At 41.1% G+C, this 6,790-nt stretch overlaps 1 pseudogene; it reads left to right on the forward strand.

The window, feature by feature from the left end:
- Positions 1-357: 357 nt before the first annotated feature.
- LOC135981087 (olfactory receptor 5J3-like) lies at positions 358-1,295 on the forward strand (annotated as a pseudogene).
- Positions 1,296-6,790: the final 5,495 nt, after the last annotated feature.

A 6,790-nucleotide genomic window follows, 5' to 3' on the forward strand; every position in this document is an offset into this window, starting at 1 on the left:
AGTTATGTCATACATACATTTATAAGCACCCCCTCCCCATAAAGCCTTATGGGGTACACTGTCACAGCCCTATCGGGAACTGGATACCTAATTCCAGTCAATTTTATGGAGTCTTGGATGTCTAAATCTCCTAGACAGCCTTAAAAATCTCAGCCCTGTTAAAAAGGGAGTGTAAATTTAAAGGTCCATCCCAGCTCTTCCAAGACATCCCGGCGGCTGGTTTCCTGTAAGATATTCACTACCCACATTCAGGCCCGGTGGTGTCATTCAGATTTAATTCATGCCATGAAATTTCCTTCTTCCATGCTGCTCACTCTTGTTATCCCGGCAGGTCTGGTTTCATGCACCCCTGTATAAATGGCTGAGGGCAATCACAGCATGGTGACAAAGTTCATCCTCCTGGGGCTGACTGATCGTCAGGAGTTGCAGATACCCCTCTTTGTGGCGTTCCTGGTGATCTATGTTCTTACGCTGGTGGGGAATCTTGCGATGATTGTGTTGATCTGGGTTGGTCCCCGACTCCACATCCCCATGTACTTCTTCCTCAGTACCTGTCCGTTGTTGACCTCTGCTACTCCTCAGTCTTTGCTCCAAGGATGCTGGTGAATTTCTTAGTGGGGAGTAAAAGCATTTCTTACTCTGCCTGTATTGCTCAACACTTCTCTTTTGTTGTGTTTGTGACCACAGAAGGGTTCCTGCTGGCCGTGATGGCGTGTGACAGCTATGTAACCATCTGTAACCCTCTGCTCTACACCGCTGTTATGTCTAAGAGAGTCTGTATTCATCTAGTGGCCAGCTCATATGTAGGGGGGCTCATGAACTCACTGACCCACACATGTGGCTTGCTGAGGTTGTCATTCTGTGGACCCAACATCATCAATCATTACTTTAGTGACACTAACACATTACTGAAGCTCGTTTGCTCTGATAACCACATCAGTGAGATTTTGCTTGTAGCGTTCTCTGGGGTTATTGCCATGTCCACCCTCCTGATTGTCATAATCTCTTATCTGTACATCCTCTTCTATATCCTGAGGATCTGCTCCGCCAAGGGCAGGCGCAAAGCCTTCTCCACCTGTGCCTCTCATCTGACAGCTGTCACCATGTTCTATGGACCTATGAGCTTAAGCCACATACAGCCCAGTTCCAGCTACTCACTGGAATAGGAGAAAATCTCTGCTGTGTTTTATACCCTGGTGGTCCCCATGTTGAACCCCCTGATCTACAGCCTGAGGAACAAGGAGGTTAAGGATGCTCTTAAGAGGGTGATAGACTGGAAAAACATTCTCAGCTAATTTGTTCACCATGACAATTCCAGTCAATTGAGAAGAACAATTGGACGAAGGATCGTAGTATGGTCTACTACGTAGTAATCAAGTTGTTACTGCCTTGATTTGTGTATCACAAATGTCGTACAAGAATTAAATGAAACTCAAAGAACTGATTTAGCATGTCGAAATGATGTTTTACAATTGCTTGAGAGGAACAATGTTACCTAATGTCCTGTCATTATGTGGCTGTTGGAATATAGACACCTTTCCTTGTTTCTTGACCATTAATCTATTTGAAATGGTGCCCTGCAAGGTTATCTGAGATTAAAAATAAAATAAACTTGGTTCTAGGTTTAATTTCTTAATATGTTACTTTAATTGATGCTCAGTATGTAACTTGCATTATGAGAATTCAACGCTTTTGCTCTCTTTAGTGTCTGGGCCTCATACGGGCTATCACAATTGATCTCTATCCCCTTTAGAACAGCCCTTAACGTAGTTGAAGACTGTTATCAGGTCCCTCAGTCGTCTTGTCTCAAAACAAAACATGCCCATTTTTTAAAAAACTTCCCTAATAAATCAGGTTTTGTAAACCCTGATTGTCATTTTTGTTGTTCCCCTCTGGACTCTCTCCTATTCGCCCACATCTTTTCTAAAGTGTGGCTCCCAAACCTAGACACAGAACTTCAACTGAGGCCTCACCAGTGCCAAGCAGAGCCAAACCAGCACCGCCCTGGTCTGACATACAACATACCTGGTAATCCCCCTAGACAGCCTGTTTCACAACTGCACCTCATTGTTGGCTCCTAGTCAACTTGTGATCCATTTGAACTCCCAGATCCATCTAAGCAGCACTTCTCCCTAGCCAGTTATTCCCCACATTGTATTATGCATTTGATTTTCCCTTCTAGAGTGAAGTACTTTGCACTTGTCTTTATATTGATCACATCTATATTCATACTAGTGCTCCATACATCTATTCTTAACAGTGTTATTGTATATACTTAGGCTGGGAAGGAATAATTTTTTCTCAATAAATGTTGGTAAATATTGATTTCACCATATGCACACAAACCAATGAATAAGATGTTGCCATCAATAATTATTGAAATTTACAGATAGGCAAAGTAAGAAAAATTGCAGCTTCAGAATGTATTCGAGTTTGATTTAAGGATATTTATTTTATCTATTTTGACAAGTGATGTTGACCATTTGTGTTTTAACAGTTATAAAGCTTTAACTTTTTGAATCTCAGTGTCGACTGCCATTAAGAAAAATGTCTGACCTCCCAATGTCTGATCCGCATAATTTTCCGCAATTGTAAAGGTTTAAACATTTAAAATAAAAAAAGGCTTAAAAATAAACATCAATATTATCAATTAAAATGATAAAAAAAATAAAAATCAAATTCTGACAAGGCTCTATATACTTGTTATACAGCTTTATTCTCAATAATCTTTTTGTCACGTTGTGCTGGTCCCCATCTGTTTGTCATCTGTATCGTTGTCTCTTATTTTAAGCTTACATTACAAGCTCCTTTGGCCAGAGGTTGGGTTTTTTTGTTTTGTTTTGTTAGATGTTGGTACAGCACCTAACAGAATGGGGTTGGGATTAAGCCCAATACTAATGAATTAAGGAAGTAGTATCAATAATAATGCTCATGTAATGTTACTCCCACCAATGCCATATATTTCAGAGGGGTAGTCGTGTTAGTCTGTTTCAGCAAAGACAACGAGGAGTCCTGTGGCACCTTAAAGACTAACAAATGTATCTGGGCATAAACTATCGTGATACATTTGTTAGTCTTTAAGGAGCCACACGACTCCTCATTGTCAATGCCGTATAGTGATTTTATAGGTTTACTTACAGCAATGCTATACATTTATCATAGATTTTAAGGGCTAGAAAGGACAATGAGATCATTTAGTCTGACTGATTAACTCAGGTCACAGTCCTATACAGTTATCCTCGGTATTAAGCCCATTAACTGGCATTTTATTAAGTGTATCTTCCAGAGAGCCATCAGGTCTTGATTTCACCGCCTCTCTAGCTGGATAAACCGTCACTTCCCATGGTCGTTCATTCCAGCTGTTAACCACCCTCCCTGTTGAAAATGTGAGCCTCATGACTAATCTGAATTGGACTAGTTTTACTTTGAGTATCATGATATAGTGTTCATTAGAACTGGGGGGGAGAGGGGAGTTGGACCAAAATCCTTTTTTTCTGAACAACGCAGATTTGGGTTAACTGAAATATTTTATGAATCTGTGTCAAATGAGCTGGATTGTTTTGCTTTGATCTAAAACCTCAGAAAAATCGAAAAGGTCTAAATATTTTAAGTTTCTCATTTAAAAGACTTTTTCTTTCAAAATTTACTTCAATTTTATTAAAAAATATAACAATTGCAAAAATTGCAACTGATCAAACAAAACATTTCATTCAACTTGTCAGTCAGCCAAAAAAATGGAAATTTTTGAAAAAAAAATCAATTTGGGTCAACCAGAAACTAAAGTTTTTCATTTATGTTTCAGACTAGCCAGCAAACCAAGAAATCAGTTATTCACAGAGTTCTTTTGATCATACACTTTTTTTCCTCATCATTGCTATATACTGATTAGCCCTATTCTCACCACTGACACAATTCTATTGCTTTAGGGCTGGTCGACACGGAAACTGACGCTACAGCTATTTAATGTAACTCCCTATATGGCCTTTGGGCTTGTCTTCACTACCGCCCGGATCGGCGGGTAGAAATCGATCTCTCGGGGATCGATTTATGGCGTCTTGTCGGGACGCGACAATCGATCCCCGAATCGACACGCGTACTCCACCAGCCCAGGTAGGAGTAAGCGCCGCCGACGGGGAAGCCGCGGCCATCCTCACAGCTATTCCCATAGCTGAATTTGTGTATCTGAAATCGATCGCCTCCCCGTAGTGTAGCCGTAGCCAAATAAGAATGACATTTTCTGGTTTAGTTTAATCCTGTAAATTAAGAGTGTCCATACCTGGATAGCTCTAGTGCCTTAAATTCACATATTATCTTGCTCAGGAATAACTTCCCAATGCAAACAAGCCTGTTCTCACCAACACTGATTTAGAGCTTTACTTTCACCCCTCCATGCAGAGGTGGGACACTGAACAGCAATCTTTACAAGTTGGGAAATAAATTTATTTGATGTTTTTTCATCCCGAAGAACCCAATACAATTGGGCAAACATTCTGGTGTAGCTGAATATGCACTTTTCTCTGAAAAAAAGTTTCAGTCAAAGAATTTTGGCCAGCAGTAGTTAGGATACTTTCTACCCCATAGAAATGCCTTACACTTAAACTCTGCTAGGTAGACTTGAGCCAAGGGATAATAGAGTTTAGCCCATTGTGATTAATGGTGAGAGGACATAAATCCACTGAAACACACTCAGATGCAACCTCCTCCGGGATTCAAGAGTTGACCCGCTACCCAACCCCATTCACGGGGGTTCTTTTTATCTTGCATTAATAAAGTTTCAATGAAAAATATTAGAGCACAATATTGGATCAATCATAGAATCATAGGACTGGAAAGAACCTCGAAAGGTCAGAAGTCCAGTCCCCTGCACTCACGGCAGGACAAAGCACCATCTAGAACATCCCTGACAGGTGTTTGTCTAACCTGCTCTTAAAAATCTCCAATGATGGAGATTCCGCAACCTCCCTAAGCAATTTATTCCGGTGGTTAACCACCAGGACAGTTAGGAAATTTTTCCTAATGTCCAACCTAAACTTCCCTTGCTGCAATTGAAGCCCAGTGCTTTCTACACTGGAAAATACTGATTAGTAAAAAATGACATATTGGAATATTGGAATGAAGCATTGGAGTAACAGAGACTTGGTGGGATAACTCACATGACTGGAGTACTGTCATGGATGGATATAAACTGTTCAGGAAGGACAGATAGGGCAGAAAAGGTGGGGGAGTTGCATTGTATGTAAGAGAGGAGTATGAGGTATGAGAGAGCTCTGGTATGAGACTGCAGAAAAACCTGAGAGTCTCTGGATTAAGTTTAGAAGTGTGAGCAACAAGGGTGATGTTGTGGTGGGAGTCTGCGATAGACCACCAGACCAGGGGGATGAAGTGGACCAGGCTTTCTTCCGGCAACTAGCAGAAGTTACTAGATCGCAGGCCCTGGTTTTCATGGGAGACTTTAATCACCCTGATATCTGCTAGGAGAGCAATACAGCGGTGCACAGACAATCCAGGAAGTTTTTGGATAGTGTAGGGGACAATTTCCTGGTGCAAGTGCTGGAGGAACCAACTAGGGGCACAGCTCTTCTAGACCTGCTGCTCACAAACAGGGAAGAATTAGTAGGGGAAGCAAAATTGGATGGGAACCTGGGAGGCAGTGACCATGAGATGGTCGAGTTCAGGATCCTGACACAAGGAAGAAACGAGTAGTAGATTTAAGCCTCACATTAGCACTCTATCACCTTTTCATAATTAAAACAGGAGCTATGCTATTTATAATAAGTCAATTAAAACTACAAATTAGGGATAAACTCTGATTAAGTTCAATAAACAACATTCTTGTTGAAATCAATAAGATTATGTTCACAATGGTTCACTGTATATTAACTGAGGAGATATGAATGAAGAGCAAAGTTAAGCAGTGGGAGCTGAATTAAAACTATGGGTGAGAGCCTCATGCCAGCTCTGGCTTCTTGCACAGCCTAAACCTGGAGTTCTTCAGTGGGGAAGCAGAGGCAGCAAGTGAGTTTGGAAAAGCTTCCACCTCAAAAGGAAAGGACCCTAATGAATACTAAGTTAAACATCTCTCTCTCTCTCCCGTGCTCACATGCTGTATCTTATCATCCTGTACAACTACGGCTACAAATGGCTATAATTTACCGTGAGTGAGTGGAGACAGTGGGAGGACCAGCCTGTCCTTCTCAGAACATATTTCTTTCACAGAGTCATAAAGCAGCTTCATAGAGAATACCCACTGATCTCCACCTCAAGGGCCACAATGAATTGCAGGTCAAACAGCATCAAGAAAGATGGTTCCCTTGGAAGCTAGGTGGATCCAGATGTTCCTGTTCCTTCTCCGACTTCAAACTAAGAAGAAAACTGAACTATGCAAGAGAGATTTCATTCCATTATCGGTGTGTATCCACCCCGAAACCATGAGACCTTCCATGGGGGCAGAGAATGGTGCACTGGGGAAGCCAGTGCTGCCCATTCCATAGTGTACTGTCTTTTTTCTTCTCTCTCCAGGGCTGTTGACTGGGAATATTTCACCAACACAAAACTTACTCTGGGAAATTTTAAATGAAAATGTTTAATATTCAAATAAATGAAGCACATGTTTAGAAAAAAAAAAAAAAAAGAAAAAACCCTCCATTAAACAAGATTCTCTGAAACCAAGGGGTAATTTTAAACAGACCATGTTCATTTGCACAGCATATGAAATCTTTTAACTCAGTACAGCACAATGGACCAGACACTCCGTTGGTATAAATCACCATAGCTCTGTTGATGCTGATGG

This window comes from Chrysemys picta, chromosome 2, assembly GCF_011386835.1.
Source record: "Chrysemys picta bellii isolate R12L10 chromosome 2, ASM1138683v2, whole genome shotgun sequence".
Taxonomy (NCBI): domain Eukaryota; kingdom Metazoa; phylum Chordata; order Testudines; family Emydidae; genus Chrysemys; species Chrysemys picta.